At 38.9% G+C, this 21,740-nt stretch overlaps 1 protein-coding gene and 1 long non-coding RNA gene across 4 annotated transcripts in view; one reads left to right on the top strand and one right to left on the bottom strand.

Moving 5' to 3' along the window:
- Positions 1 to 21,740, top strand: part of MAML3 (mastermind like transcriptional coactivator 3) — a 273,667-nt gene that overhangs the window by 191,366 nt on the left and 60,561 nt on the right. The window lies entirely within an intron of this gene.
- LOC142141314 (uncharacterized) lies at positions 4,701 to 21,422 on the bottom strand. 2 transcript variants are annotated; one of them, XR_012688647.1, is made up of 3 exons: positions 21,307 to 21,422; positions 18,597 to 18,713; positions 4,701 to 5,055 (listed from the first exon to the last, which is right to left on the bottom strand). It is a non-coding gene; the product is annotated as an uncharacterized LOC142141314 (long non-coding RNA). The 2 variants fall into 2 exon arrangements; XR_012688648.1 differs by lacking the exon at positions 4,701 to 5,055 and adding an exon at positions 10,909 to 11,173.

A 21,740-nucleotide genomic window follows, 5' to 3' on the forward strand; every position in this document is an offset into this window, starting at 1 on the left:
GCCGCTACATAGTGCTGGTTTCAGACCCGTGACATTAGCAGCAGCACATGTCTTTACACCAGGCATCCGGGACTTGCAAAAAATATTCCTCCAAGGAATTGTACCTGGAAGTGCAGCCAAGAATAATTAGGTTGCACCAAACAAGGGAGTGCTACACTTATGTGTGCCCGTCCTTACTGTACTCATCTTCCATTTGCCCACCATCTGCAGCCATCAGGGCTGTAAGTCTAGGATACGTTCAAATCTAAATACAGACATGTTTTGGCCTTACTTTCACCTCTAAATGAGACCCTTAGCCTCCCTGTGTAAAAGAGTTATTCCTGAACCCCAAAATGTCAATCTGATACATTTTCTGGAACTTTCAACCTTATGCTCTCTACTAATTATAGCTACATTTAGCAAAAGTTGTAGAAAGGTGTGTATAAGAAAATAGAATCACATTTTACGAATATGGAAAACCACTTCCAAATACATTTTTAGCCATGTTTACATGGATAATTTTAACCAAACTACCAAATCTATCTGTTTCATAATCAGTTTCTGAAATACATCTAGTTACTTCACAGAATTTAACAGCAGAAATGAACCTATAGGTCCATCTACTCTGCTTTTGTTTGTGTATGTGGGGCTGTTTTTGTGTTAATATTTTCTAATTCTTATCAATAGCTATAGATTTGTCCCATGCTTTCTTGGAGATTTGTACTGTATGGGTCCCCAGCATAACTGGGAAACTACTCAATGTATTGGTCACTCTTTATGTAAAAAAAAAAAAATGTTGTTACCATATGTTGTTCTGCAAATCCTTTTATTTTATTTTTAAATACTGCCTTCCTGAACTCTTATAATGTCTTGGATATATTTGAATGTTTCTATCATATTAGTTATGTTCCTTCTCTTCTCTGGCTCAATGTGTTGTGCTCTGTATATAATTCATGTAACGTTTTGTAAATACACTGTATCCTCATGCTATCCAAACTATTTACAGTCCAGGCAGTTAAACTACTGAATTTGTTTACAGTCCTTTGAGTTGTACTGTTTAGAAGGTTCATGCATGTACAAGGATATTGTGCTTTACTGCTCATCAGTGAAACAGATCAGACAAATGCCTTTGTTGGCTCTATGTTCCCAGTAGAAGGCTTGTGTAACTGACTTGATTATCGCTCTGTTGGCAGTGGGCTGTGAAAATGACTGATCTCTAGCCCATTTAGACTCGAGTCATGCAACATATTACTTAAAACATGTTCAGCTCTTCTTGCTTCTAATGCACTGCTCTCAACCATTTGAGACACTTTATTGTAAATTGCATGCAGTATGGCCATTAAAAGCTTTAGAAGAAAGTAATTTTTTTTAAGAGTTGCCCTGTATGCCTGGGAGGAGGGCCCCATTTTGTAATTTATGAAGCAAAATATAGTATGCAAGAAAATGGAATTTGTGCAAAAATGACTGTAGAAAGTCTGTATTATGTTAAAGTTAAGCTAAAATGTATACAATTATGGGTAAAGAGGCATTAGAGCAGAAATAAGAAGCCTTGGTGATGTTAGCTGCTGCTGAGTTCAGCTCCCAGAATTCTTAGCTAGTAAGTAGCTGACATGATTCCGGGGGAATAGTTAAGCATTATTTGGAGTTGTTAGTTTAAACTGTGTGTTGAGTTACATATTGTGGATAATCATTAGTTAATAAAATAGCTTGTTCTGAGTTTGTGAGGAAAAGGTAACCCAACCCTCTTTTTTGTTCATTTCTTTTATTTGAGAATAAGAGGATTTTCAAAATGATTGTTATCAATTTGTCTGCAGCCTTATTCTGTAAAAATAGTTTCATTTTATCAGTCTTTGTATGTATTAAAAGTTCGAGGACTTTACCGGCTGCCAGCCAGGGTCTGTTTTAGTCGTTGAGTTAAGGTAGCCAGACACAGGCCTATCCTGATCCAAGAGTCGAGTGTCAGGATCATCAATCAATGTGTCCAAACACATGGATGGCCAAATTGGACGAGATCCAGTTACTTGTCTATCAGTTAAAGTGGCCAGATCACATCAGATCTGGCTTCATTGTGGCCTTTTAGTGTGGTCGGAAACACAGGTTGATTGTGGTCATCTATTGACCTCATTTTCCATCCAGCCTGATAAAGGTCACATCAATTTTTTTTCTTCTTTTTACTTTTTATTTATAAAAATGAAGTTAAAACATTAAAAACAGGTTGTAAAGAAACATAGTAGCAAGGAATAAACATAAAATATAGTAGAATGCGAACAGCCCAAGCCCCTTGGCCGGCCAGTGAGGCCCAAGTAAAACATGTAACAACCCAATATAGCCTTGTGAAAGGTAACAAAACAAAAAGTGCAAGTGACACGTAAGCAAAAGAGTAAAACTAAAAATAAAAGCTTGCTGGATTTTTTTTTTAGTTTACAGTGGGGAAGGATGGAGATGGGAAGTGGGAGTTATGCGGAAAAAAAGTTGTGTGTGTGTGTGGGGAATAGGGGGGAGTCAACAGAACAGAAGCAACAACTCTGCAACAGGAAGGGAGAGAAGTCGCTACAGGACTACACATTTGTTCTTACAGTTATGTAGAATTTAACCCTTTTACAATCACTTGGGCAAACCAGGTGGAGTTACAAAGTACCTGCTGGGTTACAGGTGTTAAAGTGATACCAGGGGTCCCAGACTGAACCCTGGTATCACTGATGTTTTGTGCCAGATTCTATTAAGGACTGTGTTTCTAGGCGGTTGGGAAGCTTTCTTTCAATCACTAGTAATTAGGAGTTTAGCTGCATTGCATATATGGCGTATCAGTTTATCAGATACAATAAGTAATTCTCACATTTGGTTCTCTTGACATCCTGGGAGACGCAAATGAAATTCGTATATTTTTGTAACGACTCCCACTGGTCACAAGATACATTCTTTGAACACGGCATGTTACATTCATTGAACACGGTATGTGAGTGGCCTTCACCTATAGCAAGCCGACTCTCCAAGCTTGAAGGTGGTTGGGTTGAACCAATCCAGAATGGCCTGAAGCTTGCTGGGATCCATTGAGAAACCTTCAGGGGAGATAATATTTCCTAAAAATGAGACCTTGACAACTTCAAATTCGCATTTTTCAAGCTTCACAAATAACTGATCCTCTTAAAGCTTCTGAGGAACTTTTCTAACATTAAAACAATGTCGTTCTAAAGAGGAGGAAAAAACCTGGATATCCTCCAGGTATACAATGGAACATCAATGATCAAACCTTGAAAGACTGCAGAAGCGTTGCCTAGCCCTAGACCAGTGATGGCTAACCTGTGACACTCCAGGTGTTGTGAAACTACAAGCCCCAGCATGCTTTGCCAGTTATCAGCTAGTTATCTACAGGCAAAGCATGCTGGGGCTTGTAGATTCACAACACCTGGAGTGTCACAGGTTAGCCATCACTGACCTAGACCAATGGGCATGACAAGGTATTCATAGTGTGGATTGTGTATTAAATGCGGTTTTCCATTCATTTCCATCTTTTTATGCAAATTTGATTATAAGTGTTAGGGATTCCCAGTGTGAAAATAACAAACAATGATTTATTAATGGATCATACAGGTTTGCAGAGTGAAATAATCAATGGGTCTCTGGGTAAGAGAATGTCTGTGATCTGGGTAATCCGGTCTAGGAAGTCGTCCCAAAAACGAGACTTGAGTGGACAGTCCCATGAGATGTACAAAAAGAATCCTGTTATGCCAACAAAGCCAACAAAGGTGGTATGTTTGAGGATAAAAGGTCTGTAGTTCAGTGGAAATCATATACCCCCAAGTGTATACATTATAGGTATTCTCTTGCATAGCTGTGTTGATAGAAGGCTTTGCAACACGGCAAATGATCAACCATCCCTCCTGTTCAAGTGTCATGTCAAGGTCCTGCCGTCAGGCCAGTTCAAATGGCTTGACTGTATGAGGGGAAGGTGACAAAATAGAGGGATACAGTATGGAGTGATCACATACATTTTGATAGCATCATTATCTGAGATTGCAGTCGTTTTGGGGCCACAGGTTACTAAAAAATTTGTTTGGTATCAGCTGTGAGACTGACGCGTTTCACAGCCAGAGAATGGTGAGAAATATTGCATGTAAAAGCCAGGATTTTTCAAATGCACTTGACTAGCTAGATTTATGTTTAACTATGTCCAAATTGCCAACATTTTAATAAAACGTTTAGGTACATAGGTAAATGTTTTGGTCTGTTGTGCAAACTGTCCATCTGAGTCTGTTAATTGTAGGATGCAAAAATGTCATAAAATGCATGTGCTGCTAAATGGCACATTGCTGATTATCCACATTCACTAAAACTAGAACTGGAATTATTTGATCTTGATTTTTTGTTTTTCCAATGTTTAAATTATGTGCAAATTTTCTGGATTTGTACACGGTGCACGATACAGTTTGATCACCCTTACCATTTATTGGATAATGTAAAAGCAGGCAGAAATGATCCCATACCTGGAGCTGCAGGTCAGTGCATCCTTATCAAGCCTCAAATATCTCTTCATCTAAAACAGCTACTTTTCCAAAATAAGCAAACTTGGGACTTGGTAAATGTCCCTGATTTCCAGAGAAGTCTCCTGTTTTGAAGCTTCAGGTTATTTCTTTTGTTCTGGCCACTAAAAAAGTGACTCCGTGCCAGAAACATAGTGTACATAAAAAGGTGTCAACCCTAAGTTAGTTTTATTGCAAGTTTTATATTTTATTGATTAGCAAAATTTAAAATACAACAGAATGTGTCTCTGGAAATGTATTCCACGTGTTGAAAACAATGTTTTTTATTTGCTTAGGAAGTTTTATGGACTATCAAGTTTGCACCTGGTTAAGTGTGCATGTAAATAATAGCATAATGGAATGATGTGCAGAGAGCATAGAGAGAGACAGTTTTCACCTGTTCCTTTACAATGTGGCAATTCTATTGCTCTCCTGTTGCTAGAAGCCTTGTCAGTGATGTTGCTGGATAATGCTGTCTGCTTTTCCTGGGGTGCAGTTTAATAGGCTCCTAGTGTCACCTCCGGACTTAGCTCCAGAACAGACAAAGCGGTTTAGCCTGGAATACGGAGACATGACCAGTAAGTACATTGTCAGGATATTATTACCATATTAAAGAAATGCTGGGAGACCAGAGAGACAAAACATCATTGTACACCAGCCACATTTTCTTTTTAAGGGCATTTTATTCTCAATATAAACTAATAGCTGTGGCAGAGCTAAAGCTGCAGCAGATGTTCTCCATGGAGCGCTATAAGCAAGTTTTTATTTTGTACATTGATGTGCATTGCGTTGCATCATACAGAGATTTTAGGTAACACAATAATTTAGTCAGTGTCAGGTTAAAAAGATATAATTGTGTGATACGTTCCAACACAATCTGGTTAATCTCACTGCCATAACAATACTACAATACTAATGTGTTTGAGTAGTGTTTTTATCCTGTGTCAAAGGTACCAAGTGGACCAGTCAGCCTACTACACATACAAACACTATAAAGCTATATTTGCCGATCCAATTAACATTATACTTGAGAATGCATACTAGTTTTGGTTCTGTTGTCTGTTACAAGGCAGCGCCGCTTTAAATTTTAGCTGTCATCTCGCTGAACTCCCGCAAGTTGAAGAAACCGGAGTATGATACATTTACCCCCAGGTGTGCACTTGAATTTACCACTGAATAAACTAGAAGTGATATTGTGACATGCGTCCTTCTATTTGCTTTTTATTGGTTGTACTAGGAGAGAGTTGGGTGTTTGTAGTGAAGCTCGATATGAAACACTATTACACTGATGAGAGATGCCCAGATTCTTTTAACCACTTTACCTTAAAACTTATATCTTGACAGATGGTCTCCAGACTCCGAGTCTACACAAGTGTGGCTGAGATCTGTAATTGTTTTGTTTTGGATTTACTGTATTGCCACTGGGATCAGACACAGTTATGTAGCCTATTTCATTTTACAACTTTTTCAACATCATTATACTTAATACCCTTGTACAAATCTTTAATTTATTCCCTAACTTTCCAATTTCTCTACAACTTTAGCTATCCACCTGTCTGTCTCACACTTATTTATCTTCCTTTAGCTTTATGGCTACAAGCGGTTTGTTGGGCTACAACTGGAGAAAACAGCTGGAGAGCAGTAGGTGTTAACATTGACCCTTATGCGGACAGCGGAGACACACGGTTCAGAGGAGACCATGAGAAAATAATGTCACCATTTTCTCACAGTTCGTTAGCCACACCCCGAGCTGCGTATATTATTGCACTCATTGTGGACAGCAGAGGAGGCTTGGTATAAAGATCAATGGATCTCTATGCTGCTCTCGTAGTTTATTTAAGTTGTGTTCCATATCAGATTATAGTTTTGTTTTTTCTTTCTTTGAAAGTTTTCATTATTCACTACTTGACTTCTAGGAAGCCCTGATATAACTCCTCACTCACATTTTGCACATCGTTAGATAATAAGTTAAAATTAAATTTATCATTACAAATAATGTAATGGGTGGGACATTTGAAATGTATTGAGATAATTTAGTCTTAGGGCTAGATTTACTAAGAATCGAGTTTGGTGGCGGTTTGAAACTGCCACACATTGTCAGCGGTTTAGTGGTCCAAACCGCTGCATTTACTATAAGGCGATTTGAGGCTGCGACTTAAAAGGGCTGGCGATGTGTGGTGGTTTGGAAACAGAAAAAAAATGTTGACCGTTTGGTTAAAACCCCCATCCAAAACACAGGTTTTTAAATACCTGCCTCTGATTGGCAAACTGCATGCTGTTTGAGCTATTTTGCCATTCAGAACATAAGAGGAAGCATTAATCATATATAAATTATTGAGGCAATCATTATTTATTGATTAAGATACAAAATTAATTTATAATTTACTTAATACTAAAAACATTTTTTTACATTTTAAGGGGGCAAAATTATTGAATTATATTAATCTGGCACTATGTAATGCCAAATTGTGCAACAAATATAATATTATCATTAATAATAATAAGTGATTGCTAATCATTAGCAGTCATGCAATCATGCGCAATGTTGAGGTACCGTAGAATCTGCAAATGTGCGCAGCACAGTGTTTGAAGAAACATCACAGCTAACTGACTATGCCCCAATGACTGCAATTTTTCACACACATGATTATGCATAATTATTTTCCAATTCCCAAAATTGAACTTTTGAGATATGAACCATGAACGTAAAATGCATTTTTCTGTTTCGACAACATTCCAGTCCTGCTGTGTTGAAAAGTAAAGGATTACCTCCTCCACTCCATTACAAATAGTTGCGCCCCATCCAACATCTTTAGGACAGAGTCCTACTGGGATCTAATGCAGGCTAGAAAGCTGACTCTACAGTCATTTGAGCTGCTGTGACATCACTAATCCTGCCGATGTATGAATTTGATAATTCATACAGTCATTTCTACAAAGCATGTCTGCCAAGATGTCAATCGCTCTGTGTCTGTTATGTTAAAAAAAGCACTTTCCTTATATCATTAAAAAATTTCTAAGAGCATTGTGGATATATTTCATTAAGTGTAAGCATTCCATTTATTTCAGGTATATAATTAATCTCAGTAATACACCTCATTTGTTATATATAAATGTCAAATACTAGCTTAATTTGCTTTTAAACATTTTACAGATATATTTTTATGATCGCTTTCATTTAATTATACTTCCACCAATGAAACATAAGAACATATGCAGACGTGATGGCATCAAAATTAGACATATTTACTGAAAGTATAAGTCCACTCAGTTTAATTTTAATTATATCTTAAAATTTGTACAAGGATCTGCATCCATCTTTATTCATTTCTCTGCTCCTTCTTGTTGAAAGATCAAAATGATCAGCTTTGTTTGGGTTTGCAGAGGTCTACACTGTTGGAACCACTAGAAAAATGAATCGAGCTGCTTTGTTCAAAATGCATTGTAGGGGGTGAAAATTTAGTTAGGGAAAGACCAACGTTTTTGCAGTGTCTTCTGTGAGACACAATAGGTGAGAACCATCTTTAGGTACTTGATAATTATACGAGAGCCACGTTGCTAGCGCTGCCCATCCATTCTACAAGCTCCCAGCAGCTCAGTTCAAATTATAGTTATATTTTCAGGGTGAACCAGGTCAGCTAGGAAAAGAAAGAACATTCTTTTCACAGATAATACACAATGCACAGCATAGTACAGTTTGCTGGAATTGCTAAGTTGACTGCGGTATTCAAATCTCCCACTGCTTTGCTGATGTCATAATTTATTCATTGTACGTGCCTGTGCAATCTTAAATCTGCAGCGGGAGTGGGATCATAGGCAGCACGATCTACTACTCTTGGGGTTTAGTGGATCTGAGCTCAGAGCTGCTGTAGGATCAGGCTTAGCGGGGCCGAAAGTTAGGTTGTAATACAGACATGGCAGCATGTTCAGATGATTGGGGCTGTGCTTAGCGTAGCTTAGAGCTGTACAGAGCTGATATCTATTGTATGTCCATACCAATATATATACATCAGGGGTTATGATTTAAGAAATATATGTGGTGGTACTATTTTAGATTACTCAGAAATACCCTACAGAGAATGGCTTGGTTTCTGAGATGGAGGTTAGGACTGTGTAATACTTGTGCAACCATATTATTCATTCTGGACTGTGGATAAAGTCGGTTCCTAGAGAAAATGCTTTTTTTCAGAGATTTACTATTTCATGTCCATTCTGTGGAATTCTAGCTACTAATACCTAATTAGAAGTGTGAAAGTTAAATTCAAGTAATGCTGTAGTCTGGGATCCTTCGGTCAGATCCTGTTGTAGGACAGAAGCTCTGCACTAACGTTAGTCTTGTCTTTGTGCCAGAATAACATCTTGAGGCAAGGAAATGAGAGCCTGTGCATTGGCTTAGCAGAGATTTGGCAGGCCAAGCACATCAAACTCAGGCAGAAGAGTTTGGTGCATTTCCCAGTCCTGTCAGCCAGAGATCATTGGCATAGCTCTGGCAGGCTACTAGGTCCTGACATCCTAGGAGATGGGATTGATTTGGACAGAGAACTTTGCTCACAGGAGAAAATAAGCTTGAAGAGAGAGAAATGCTCTTCCAGACACAAATCTCACATGAGCTGGCAAACAGCTTTGGCATTGCATCAGTACTCAAGTAGTAGTACTGTATATACCTGCAGCAGATCCTTGAGCAGTTACTATATCGCATTGTGGTAATATGCCTGCATCAATGAGTAAAGTGAAAAACAATAATAAAACATTTATATTGCATTTTAAATTTACATATTGTCTCAGATTGTAATCATGCAATTTAACTTTTATGTGTTAGATAACTACACTAAACATGCAGTACATTTTTAAGAATACAATATATTCAGTAATATACAAAAAATGAAAATTAATACAAGTACATTAAAGGTCCACAAAGCTCCAAATTAGGAATATTAAAATATGAACCATGAAGGGAAAATAGATTGGTCTGCATTACCCTGAAATTCCAGTACAGCACTGTTAGAAAGTTAAGTATTACTTCCACACTACATTACAGAAAGCTAAAGCCTCTCACACCACTTACAGACAGTGTCCTTGTGGAATCTGATACAAATCAAGAGTTGAGAATGCAATTATTTAAACTACTGAGACATCAATGTCCTTGACCCTATTTATAAATGAATCAATCCACACAGTGCAGTTCTGCAAGCCAAGACTTCCAAGTGGTCAGTCCCTTTGGGTTATGCAGAGTGGAGCTTACACCAGTTTGCGGAGTGTAAGTTATGAAAATGTGCCCCGTCCCTGCCCACAGAGAGCGCACGCAAATGTGTGCATGCAGAGTTACACTTATCTGACATGACTGGAGAGATGGAACAAGGATGGGAAGGAACAGTCTGATGTAGGCCGAGTACAGTTAGGACGTGTTCACGCAATATGACAGATCAGAACGGAGATGCATTTACACTTGTCAGAAGCCGTATTTATTGTATCTGCTACAGGACAGGTGCAAATAAATGCGGATGATGCTGCCTGCACTAGCTAGGCACTTCTGTGCTTATGTCCTGGTTGTGTGTATGTGGGTGTGTGTATGTCTGACGTAATCCTGGCGCATACATGTGGTGAGCTGGACACGTCTTGAGATGTTTACGCTCAGAACATTGAGCGTAAATGTGCTAATTTTATGGACAGCTTTTTGGATCATAAATTACTCTCCATTTTGAGGCCAACTTGGCATAAGGCTCATTATATGCAATTCACTGTGGTATTCTGTTTTTAATAATGGGACTTTATTATTCATTAGGCCTTCACTTACCATTCATATATTTTTTGGGTGGTATTGCTTATTGTGCGGAGGGGCACACAGCCATTTCTAGTCCACAAAAGGTCTTGATTGCTGCCAGCTCTGGACTGGGAATGGGACACATTTTGTGCCTTTCAGTTACGTGTTTCTAGGTGCACTTTTCCCAATGTAAATAAAAGCATTAAATACACAAAACTGCCATGTATAGTTCAGGCAGTTAACTTTTTTCTTTATTCATTAAGCCATAAATGAGGTTAACCAAGCAGTATTTCAGGAGAAAAACAGAAACATTTCACAAAAGGGGTGGTTCTAAAGTGGCAAGAGGTTAGCCTCGTGCAGCGTGCACCTCTTCAGATTTCCCCATGTCCGCAAACCTAGGCACAATTCTAGTTTGAGGAAGTGTCTCCAGAGGGGTGGGGGGGGGGGGGAGGGTAGGCGTGCACCTTGATGGACAATCTAGACACACAAGTGGAAAACTGAAGCGTTTTACAGTGAGTATCGAGTGTTTGTTTGTGTATAGTGATGTTTATCTATTAGTGACATAAGATGGTTCTCACAGAGATGTTTATAGTCCAGAGCTACCATGTATCATTCAGATTTACCCTACACTGGACTATGCAATACACAGGCAAGTGTCTACTTCCTTACTTCTGTACGCTCACCTGATGATTGGAGGCATGTTGAGCCCAGAGTTCTGCAAGTACCTCACCTATAGGTCAAGGTATTTTCAGTCCACCAATCAAGTCCTCCAGAAAGACTAATAAGTTGGTCAGTGACTTCTGATTGGCAACAGGGATGTCACATAACAGAATACAGCCAAGGAAAAGTTTCAGAATTGGGATTGCTCTTCTTGAGTTCTTTATGAAGACACCTCCATGCATCTCAGATATATCTGTATGATTTTGAAATGGTTACACACATAGTATATAACATATGACTGTGCTATGGTAAAAACAGAAATAACAGTGCATCTGATCACATTGACCATAAATTTTCCTCCTAGGCCATTTGGGATGTTAGGAAGAGTTCTGTTCCTGGGTGGTAGATGATGCTAATACTTATGTGACAATCTCCCTTCAATAATATTTGTAGCAAAATGAAAGTCGTGCTTAGGAAAAGCTTTTTGGACCTGAATTTGAAATCTTTCACTTTTTGATTATGATGAAAGTGATCCATGGGGGACTTTTTTCATCACTATTGTAAGCTGAGAGCCTCCTCAGGCTGTAAGGGTGCAGACATTTATCCCGCTGCCTCGTTAATAAATGTGTTTTTTGTTGTGTCAGACAACCCGATCTGTTCATATATGTGTGTGTGCCATTGCACAAGGTAATTAGGTCTCCTTGTTCAGAGTCGTATTTAAGAGCCATTCAGTGATGCCAATGCAGAAAAAAAGCCTAGAAAGATTAAAAACATATGCGGCTATTATTAGTATCTTCATCACGCTAATGGACAGCTTGTGAGAGATTTGGCGTGCTATCATTGGCACCAAGCACTAAATATCAAATAGAGCATTGTTCCTCCTTTCTCTTGATAAGTGCAACTTGCAGAGCGCAGATAGAATGCTCCATTTTATCTGCAAAGCCCACACTGCTTGTTAAACAGAGAGGAATCATGAAGGAGAAAAGGAAAAAAATATTATATTGCTCTATTCACCAACTGTTCTGACAGCCTATTCAGTTGTGCCTTGTCTATGTCTTTTCTCTTTATTACACAATTGTATCAGACAGAGCCACTACAAAAATGCATCCATGGCATGAAAAAACAGTCTGTGTTACAATAACTCGCTGCAAAGTATTGATTTTCCTGAGAGACTGTTTTCCACATAGGGGAGAACAGATTTAAAAGATTAAAATGTATATGGCTGCAGAATGAGCATGAATTTACTATATGTTTAAGGCCATCATTGATCCTTTTATGTGTCTCCATTGTAGCAAAGCAGAAACCTAGGTTTCCAGATTTTAAGACTAGAACAGTAAAAAACATATTATTTTTTTCTAGAAACAAAATTGGTGGGTTGCCTTGGTTTTGTGCCACGTTTGGAGCGTAGGGACATGTTTCCAAAATGCAGTGTTAACTTCTGTGTGGTAGGCAGTGTTCCACTTTCAGCTAGCTTTAAAACTCATTATAGGAAAGCTAGTTTGAATGTCATGCCTCCCAATACTTGAAAAGGAAAAATTGGGACAAAACTGATCCTGCCCATTCCACTTAAGCCAAACCCCCTGTCCATGGAATCGTGTCTGTAGTGCACCAAACTATGTTCCTTTTTCTGAGAGCTGAGCCCAGGGGGGGCTCTAGAAAAGTATCCTACCCGGGGCGATTTAGGGGGGGGGGGCAATTTAGGCCCCGCCCCCTCTTTTCCTTCAATGCTGCCGGCGGCTGCACAATCTGTGCAGGTCCGCTCGGCAGTGACAATGTGCTGTCCGGCTGCTCTGATTGTGTTTTAAACACAATCAGAGCAGCCGGGCAGCACACTGTCACTGCTGAGCAGACCTGCACATATTGTGCAGCCGCCGGCAGCAAGCCCTGGACCTTTTTATTTTAGGATTACACCACTTGCTACACCCCTTTTGAGGTCCATGTATTGGGTCTAATTGAATGTATTAAATATATCCATTGCCAACACACATTGAGACAAACTATAATTCACCTCCCAAATAAAGGACTGTGGGAAGTTAAAGTGGATAAAGTATCGAGTGCCTTAATAAAAAAACATGGTCCACAATATAAGATTATTTAAAAATGGAAGATTCTGGGTAAGAAACTCCCTTTGCCACTGTTATGTTAATGGTTATAATTATACACATATTGTACAGTACATTGCCTCCCAAGGTTCCTGATTTGCGGACCATGACAGCTGTGGAGAATGTGTGAGTGGGTGGAGCTTCATTGGAAAGTATGAATGGGTTACAGATTAGTGTTGTGGTTTAAACAGATAAGGGGCTGATTTTGAACCGATTTGTCTTGGTACCTTATGCCTCAGTTACGTTACTATTTCTTAGTGAATTGATAGGTTGAATATTGGGCAAGCCCACAAAATGGTTGCCCTCTGTGTGTGTGTGTGTAGTTGACGGGAACACTTTAAAAATGCAAGTACATTGCAGGATCATTTTGTATAACGCAGCTGCCTGCTCTCTTAGGCACACAAGGATTCTTTCTGTTTCTGCATGCATTGTAGGTATTGCTCCCAGCCTGCCCATAAATATAATTACATTTGAGTGGTGAGCATCTGTCCTCAGAGTCTGTCTGTCAGACACTGTAGAAGATAGAAGGCCACAGGTGACATGTTTCTTGGGAAGTGAGGAAAATTGGCATCTGACTGCAGGACACAGAATTTCATCCTTGTCAAGGCAATTTTACTTGAGCACCACCCAGCTCCTTTCCACATCTAAAGATTCAGCTGCACTAATACAAAATAATGTAATGTCTTTACCTAGTTGTACAAATGGCAAAAGTGGGGACGGAATACAAGAGAATAAAGAGTAGAATAGATTGAATGGTTAGGGCTGGACCAATCCCAACTTCAAGGGCAATTAAACGCAGAATACTTGATTCCAATGTGAAAAGCATCTTGCCACATTTTATATACATGTCATATACATTAAGTATATATAAATGTGTATAAAACAAATTAACAATTTTTTCAGAAAAGGGGTGAAAATAAAAACCTATAATACCTTGGTTAAATAAATACCTTCTCCCTTCTCTGAACACTCCCTTGTATTGCCATGCACGGCACCCTCTCAGCTCAGTTAGTGAGGACATAGCTAGCAGCCCCCCGGGAGCTGGTACAAAGGTGCTGACTGTCGGATTGGAGGGACAGTCTCCTCAAATCATGGCTATGATGCCTAATTCTGGATTGATGGGAGCTGTGCTGCATCCAAGTAAGTACAAAACATTTAGGCAACACATTTCCTATGAAGATATTCATTTGCAAATGTTTGGTAGTAGCAACTTGTATGTTGCTTTTCACACAGGACCGATCAGAACATAATTAATAAACATGAAGTCCTCACAAAGTCCTAAATTGAATACATTTAATCTCTTGAGAAATACCCCATAAGATGTTTTACAAGACCGTTATTTATTAAACAAAAAGATAGGCCAACATGAAGAAGTCATGTGTGAAAAAGTTAGCGCATTACTGCTACCATATCAGGAGGTAATTAGATCTAGGATGTTCTAATCAAGTGCAGGTCATTATTTCATCATCAGGAAGTGCAGTAACCACTACATAAAAGAAGAACCTTTGGCTGCTCGGTCTAGAGCATCCAGGTTTGTGCTAAAACCATGTAAAGGAGAAAAGACATCTGCAGTGATCTTAGAAAAGCAATTGTTGCTGTTCATCACTCTGGAAAGAGATATAAGGCTGTTCCGAAACAATCTGAAATCTATCATCCTACAGTGAGAAAGGTTATTTACAAATGGAAAACATTGAAGACAGTTGCCAATCTTCCAGGAGTGGTTGCCCTAACATATTTACCCAAAGATAAAACCGTGTGATTTTACAAGAAATCGCAAAGAACCAAAAAGCTATAAACAGAGATCTACAAACCTCTGTCACAGTAAATGTTAAAGTTCATGACTCTAACTTCAGAAAAAGACTAAACAAGTCTGTCTTTCATGTAAGGGGTTCAGGAGAAAGCCATTTTGCTACAAAAAAAATAAAAATTGCTGTATGGTTTAGGTTTGGTAGGTAATCCTGAAGTCTTGTGTATCATTCAAATGCAATGTCCTCTGCACAAATGAGCTGAACGTGGAGTTGTTTGGCCTTCATGTGCAACACCATGTTTGGTGAAAAATCAAACAAAGTGTATCATCAGAATAACCTCATACCATTTGTTACACATGGTGTTGGAGGTGGGATGACTTGGGGTTGGTTGGGATTGTCTTGCAGCCATAGAGCCAGGTTGCTTTGCAATCATTTAGTCCACCATGAACATATCTTTATACCAGAATATTCTAGAGGAAAATGTAATGCCTAGCCACAATTGGATCATGCAACAGAGCAATGTTCCTAATCAAACTAGCAAATCTACATCTAGTTTTCTGAAAAGGAAAAGCAAGGTTTTGGAATGGCGATGTCAAAATTCTTACCTCGATGCCAATAAGATGCTGTGGCCAGTTTTTAAGAGAGATGTGCATAAATGGCAGTACGGTGGCTTAGTGGTTAGCACTTCTGCCTCATCGCACTGGGGTCATGAGTTCAATTCCCAACCATGGCCTTATCTGTGTGGAGTTTGTATGTTCTTCCCATGTTTGCGTGGGTTTCCTCCGGGTGCTCCGGTTTCCTCCCACACTCCAAAACCATACTAGTAGGTTAATTGTCTGCTATCAAGTTGACCTCAGTCTCTCTCTCTCTCTCTTTGTATGTTAGGGAATTTAGACTGTAAGCTCTAATGGGGCAGGGACCGATGTGTATGAGTTCCCTGTACAGCTCTGCGTAATTAGTGGTGCTATATAAATAAATTGATGATGATGGATGAATGAATGCCCATAAACATCAGTGAATATGAAAGAAGGAGTGGTCCACAATTCCCCCTAATATGATGTAGAGACTGATAAACTAATGCAGATAATGATTACCTTAAGTTATTGTTTCTAAAGATGGTTCTACAAACTACTGAATCATAAATACCATGGTGACACCATATTAAAGCTCTCAAAAATAAATCAACTGAAACAATGTAAAAATAGAGGAGTAGGACAAAATCCCTCAAATACGATATAAGAAACAGCTAAACTGTTGCAGAAAAAGATTACTAAGTTATTGCAGCAGGAGATGTACACGCTAGTGAATCATTTAGTATACTTTCTGTTTCACACATGGTTTCTCCTTTTTGGCATTAATAAAGTAAAATCTGTGATTTGGTATTTGTAACGTGATTAGTTTTATCACATTTTAGGATTTGGCGAGGAATTGTTAAATATGTTCTGTAAAAACAGAGATGTGAAAGGGGGTGTACTTTCTTTTTCACATGACTATATATTCAAATATAGAGAATAATAGTCATTCTTTAATTCAAGGTATTAGCTAGGAGCGGATTTTAAAAGACTTGTTGACATTTATACTAATATGTTGACCTCTTTGCTTTTGAATGCATTCTGGGAACCATAAATTATTCATGCAGTACCCTGAAATCTTTGGGATAACAAAAGGCATTTAATGTATCATCTCAAGGCTCTTCATGAATTGAAATTAAAAAAAAAAGAATAAAGCAAGGAGCAATGCACTGAGATGGTCATTGTTATCAGTAGTGTTCTAAACTAGCAAATAAGAAAAATGTGAAGTTGTTATATTGCAGGCTGTGTACAGTGGACTGTTTCTTTGGTGTAACATAATTCTCTTATTAACATTAACTGTCAGAGGTTATGATGAATGGACTGTCATCACAACCTCTTGGAAATGAGAAGGGGGGTGAGGGAGTTGGATGCCCTGGAAAAGGTGATTGCAAACCTGTCCCTTTAATGAAAGTCTGTTTGTATTGTCCACATAACAAAATATATACCAACTGCTTACTTGCTTGAGTTATCTCTGTCTGTTGAGTTATACTGCTATTTTGTTCTTCTTCTTATGAGTTTATCTACCCACATAAGGCGCTTATTCTGCAGCTTTGTGTTAAATGCATAGATGGCAGCGTTTAATTTTCCAGAGACACTTTGCTGCGTACAAAGCTGTATCGTTGTAACATAAAGCACTACAATCCCCATCACGGCTTGTTTACTGAATGTGATACAGTTGGCAACTGTGTGTTTTAATGTAGAATGATGCTTTCCATTCAAAATACACTTTGTAAGTGACATAAGTCAAATTTCAGAATTGTTTTATTATTGTGTGCTTCCTGAATAACTAGGCAATGTTAAACTGCACTACAACTTATTCTAAATCAAAGACGACAATAACGTTTATATATTAGTCACAAATAACATGTATGCCGTCAGTTTTGGATTAGAACAAACTGTAGCCAATCAGATTATCAGAATGTTCACAGCACAGGGTGCAACCTGCAGAATTGTACACAAGTTTTTGCTCAACAATTGCAACACTCTTTTAAAAGAACACACAATTAATATTCAAATGTTTATTGTAGCCTGTACAAGCAATGAGTACGGTGCAATATCTGAAACCACCTCATGTCACAGCATATCAAGAGATGAGGGTGCTGATCTTGTGGGAGGCAGTAAATGAGTGTGAACAGGGCTGAGTCATGTAATAATGTGAGGAGTGGAATGGAGGTAATCAGGAGCCCATAACCTGATAGCAAGGTAGTTGAAGGAACTGGAATGACTTTCCTGATTCTAAAAGATTGTGCCATACTTGCAGTAGTGATATTTTTACCAGAACATCTGCAAATGGGGATTGCTTAGTTTGCGGTGAATTTGATCTCTCCAATGTTGGGAGCTGTGGTGTCAAGCACATCTCTATATTAAAAAAAACTTCACATGTCCAACGCCTAGTTTCCTGTGCACAACAGGCTTCCTGTTGTGCACACTCTATTGCTGCATTTTTGCCCCAGAACAGCACAGAACGCCACCTCAGAGGTGAGAGAGGATGTCTTAAACCACGCCCCACCATGACCAGCCGAGCAAAGTCTGTAGGCAAATATGGAGGACAGAGTGGGAATGTGTGCTCTTTCCCCCATGTTTGCCTTCATACATGCACCTCTCTGCGTGTAACAATATTAAACACAGGAGGAAAAGGAGTCCTGCAATGTAGCAGTCTTGAGGTGCAGGGTTTCCCATCTGGTCATCCTGGAGAGCACATTTGGCTCTCTAGCCCAAGATGAGCCCCCTTCTCTGCCCCCCATTGTTGCAAAATGGAAATGGCAATGTGGCAAGTAACGCCCTTAAAATGCACTATCGACATCCTGTTATCTGATTTCAATATAAATTCTCATATTTACACTGCTAAACTAGGTGGGCTGATGCCCTTACTCTGTCTTGTGCAAGAAACGCCCTCACTCCACTCAACTTCTCTCATCGACTGGTGCAGGCTGCTGCTCCTCCGCTAACACATAATTTTGTCCACAAATTTACGCACTTTTGATGCAATCTTGTTGCACTTGCTCAAATGAAAGTGCACAACACCTCTAATGTTTTCTCATTCAGGCTTCGTGAACGTTTTATCTATACACAGTTGGAGCAGCTGTTTTGAGGTCTGCACAAATATCTATTTTGTGCCTTATGCCTTCCTGATCTTAATAATTCCCAGTGAATTGATAAACGTCAGTCTAACAAATATTGCTGCTTCTTTGGTGTGTAATAGACAAGAGGTGCATTTTAAGAAATATACTGTATACTTGTCAATGCATACTTACAAATATTGACATTCATTCTGTTGGTTAAATATACCAGTTGATGCTTCTATTTCACATTACATTTAAACCTTTATGCAGACTGCAGAAAAATATTCTCCTCATTCACATATTCGGATGCTGCAATGTAAATAGAAGTCTGTTAATGCTTGCTTCTGTGGAGTCTATACAATTTATTTACCTGTGTTGAGGAGCTTGTCTCAATTGTGGCATTGTTTTTTCCTAAACATGTTTTTCAATTGCATTCCCTCTCGGATGCGTTTTTTCTTATGAGTTCGCCAGTTGAAAAGGTGATGCATAATTCTGTATACTTTACTGGTAACCTTATACAAGGTATATGTGTTTTATCCTATAGAACCATCTCAGCAAGATGAAACATATAAGTGTGTATTAAACAGAAGTGTGATTCACCCATTTCATTCCAGAATGTCTGACAGCCAAACATTGTCTTGCTGGCCGCTATAACTGCAGGAAGGGTTAACTGCCAAGCTCTCCTTGCCTGCTCAGCAAGATGAAATATGTCATTTCTTTGCACTCCCTCTCCCCTCCTCTCTGCCTTGTTCTGCCTGTGTGTGGCAGGGGAAGATCTGTAAAAGGAGAGCAAATGCTTGATTGATCTCCTGTCTTGCAACCTGCAAGGCTGGAAACATACTCGAGCACCCAGATTTGATTTTTTGCAGGGCTGTTGTGAGAGGGGGAAGGACGAATACCCCGGGGCTTACTGATAGAGAAAGATCCTTTATATTACCTGTACTTCACATCACAGTTAAGAAATAAATAAGCCAATCCTTACAGCATCTTATATATTTATTTGTTTTAAACATCTGATTACAGCTCTGTATAAAAGGAAGACTTTATATATAAAGCTTTCTGTGTGTTTAGGTAGCCTGATTGTTTTACTGATTCATTTTGCCATAATACATGATTTTAATGAGGAACAAAGTATGAACCTTGTGTACTTACCAGCACTGTCTGGTAATGGATGTAAGTGGCTGTGTTCGTGTGAGAAACATATATCTCAAGTAGATAGGGAAGAGCTTACATGCCAAAGTAAAAGGAAAATCAGGATGGTAAAATAACAGTTTTCAGCAGAGGCACATTTCACAAGTGTCGTTAATGTAGCCATACTGTACACACTCAGATATGGCTACTTAACCCGAATAAACAGATCCGGACAAATTGTGGCCAAATGTAGCACCTATGTAGTCATTCGGTCATCGGGCTGAATAACCTGACTTCCTTGTTTCAGTCAGCCAATGAGCCCATTCATGTGCCAGTGAGCATCACCAGCCATCTGCTGTTTACATCCTGTTTGACCTACTCTGATCCAAATACATTTGTTGCTGTAGATGTTATTTTAAAGCCACTTACAGAAGCATTAAAAGTTAGTGTAGCAGTTTAAAATAATGGCCTAAGTGTTTTGTTAATTATGTCTCTTTTAGCATTAAAATACATAGGGGTATATTTACTAAACTGCGTGTTTGAAAAAGTGGAGATGTTGCCTATAGCAACCAAATTCAATCAAATTCTAGTTATCATTTATTTAGTACATTCTACAAAATGACAGCTAGAATCTGATTGGTTGCTATAGGCAACATCTCCACTTTTTCAAACGCGCAGTTTAGTAAAGATACCCCATAGTCTGTCTGTCTTCTTGCAGTTAGCAGTACCTGCTTGCACAATAATACAGATTTGGTACAAAAGCTATGATAAAATGTATGTGCCTCTTGAGACAATAACACAATTCTCCAATGACTGGCACATAGCTCTTTTTTTTTGTTCAGAAAGATACACTGATTTATTTAACCAGCAGCCACTTGGGATCAGCCCACAACATCAGTGCAGCAAATAAGACAAATCAGGAAATTGTGGAATCAATACAGATCAGTACAATTCCAGTATAATGCATTTGGGGTTAAACGAGCATCCTTGAAAACAGCACATTTGCTTTAGGCTACAAATTTCGGCATCAGAGTCATAGTTCTGACTCTCCTCTTGTGACTATTGTTTTAGAGATTTGATAATATATTTTATAAAATGTAGCTATATACACCAACAATAGCTGGTTGCAAAAAAGACCAAGCATGTAATTTAACCTTAGCTCTGCTTTATCTTTTTAGGAGCCTCTTGTAACTTGAATGGGAGATCTAAGCCTGCATTGGATGATTTCTGTTAATTGTAACATAACACTTGTACATATATGTTCAGTCGTGTTGGAACGTGATTGCGGGACGTAATACTGCTACCAGTCACCTGAAATATATATGTATATCATTTTCTCTTGTACAGTTGTCCCTCAAATGACAGCTGTCAGGATGAAAGAGCTGAACTGAGCTGGAATGCCATGGGTAGACATGTAGAAAATTCAGCCTCTTCTCAGATATAACACTCCAATCATCCCACTTGTTCTCATCTCCACAGTGCTGTCTTGATATGAGCGGTACAGAGACTTGTCCCCTGTGTTTGGCCTTTCCTCTCTCCACCAGCCCTCCCCTTGTTGAGCATGCTCTGATGTTCCAGACCACAGGAGAATAAGCGGCTGTCATTTCTGAGAGCGGGTGTAGTGTAATTAGCTGCAGCGCATGGAAGCGGTGGCACAGATGTCTCTTAGTAAAACAAGTTTGCTTTTGCAGTGTGTGTGTGACATGCAGACTGCTTGATCTTGCACAATATATTTTCCTTAGAACATATTTATTTTCCTTATTTTACTCACTTGTGCTTTTTTCTCCTCCCCGTCTCAGCAATTACATCCGGACTCCTTCCTGTCTTCTGTTCATTCTGTTTCTGTGATTTTGTGAGCAGCAGAGTTATAGTTTGTAATATAGCAAGAACTGGGGCACTTGTCATTGTATGGTTACTGCTTCTACGGAAGGATTGAAAGAATGGAAAACCTGCATTTATGTATGGAGAAGGTGATAACCCTCTTATGAGATAATTGGCAGTTTCAATTTGCACTTATTACTCTATTATAATGCAGCAGTAAAATTGTAAATTACTGTATCTGCTTTGGTCATATGTTTCTTTCATCATTCAGGGCGAAAATGAAAAGCAGAGCTCATTAACCCTTACCTGAATGATTACTAAATACTGCTAATATCGAAAAGTCCTTCTATGAAGTGGTAAATTGCTTTAACAGGTTCAGTATCA

The sequence above is a fragment of the Mixophyes fleayi genome, chromosome 1, assembly GCF_038048845.1.
Source record: "Mixophyes fleayi isolate aMixFle1 chromosome 1, aMixFle1.hap1, whole genome shotgun sequence".
Taxonomy (NCBI): Eukaryota; Metazoa; Chordata; class Amphibia; order Anura; family Limnodynastidae; genus Mixophyes; species Mixophyes fleayi.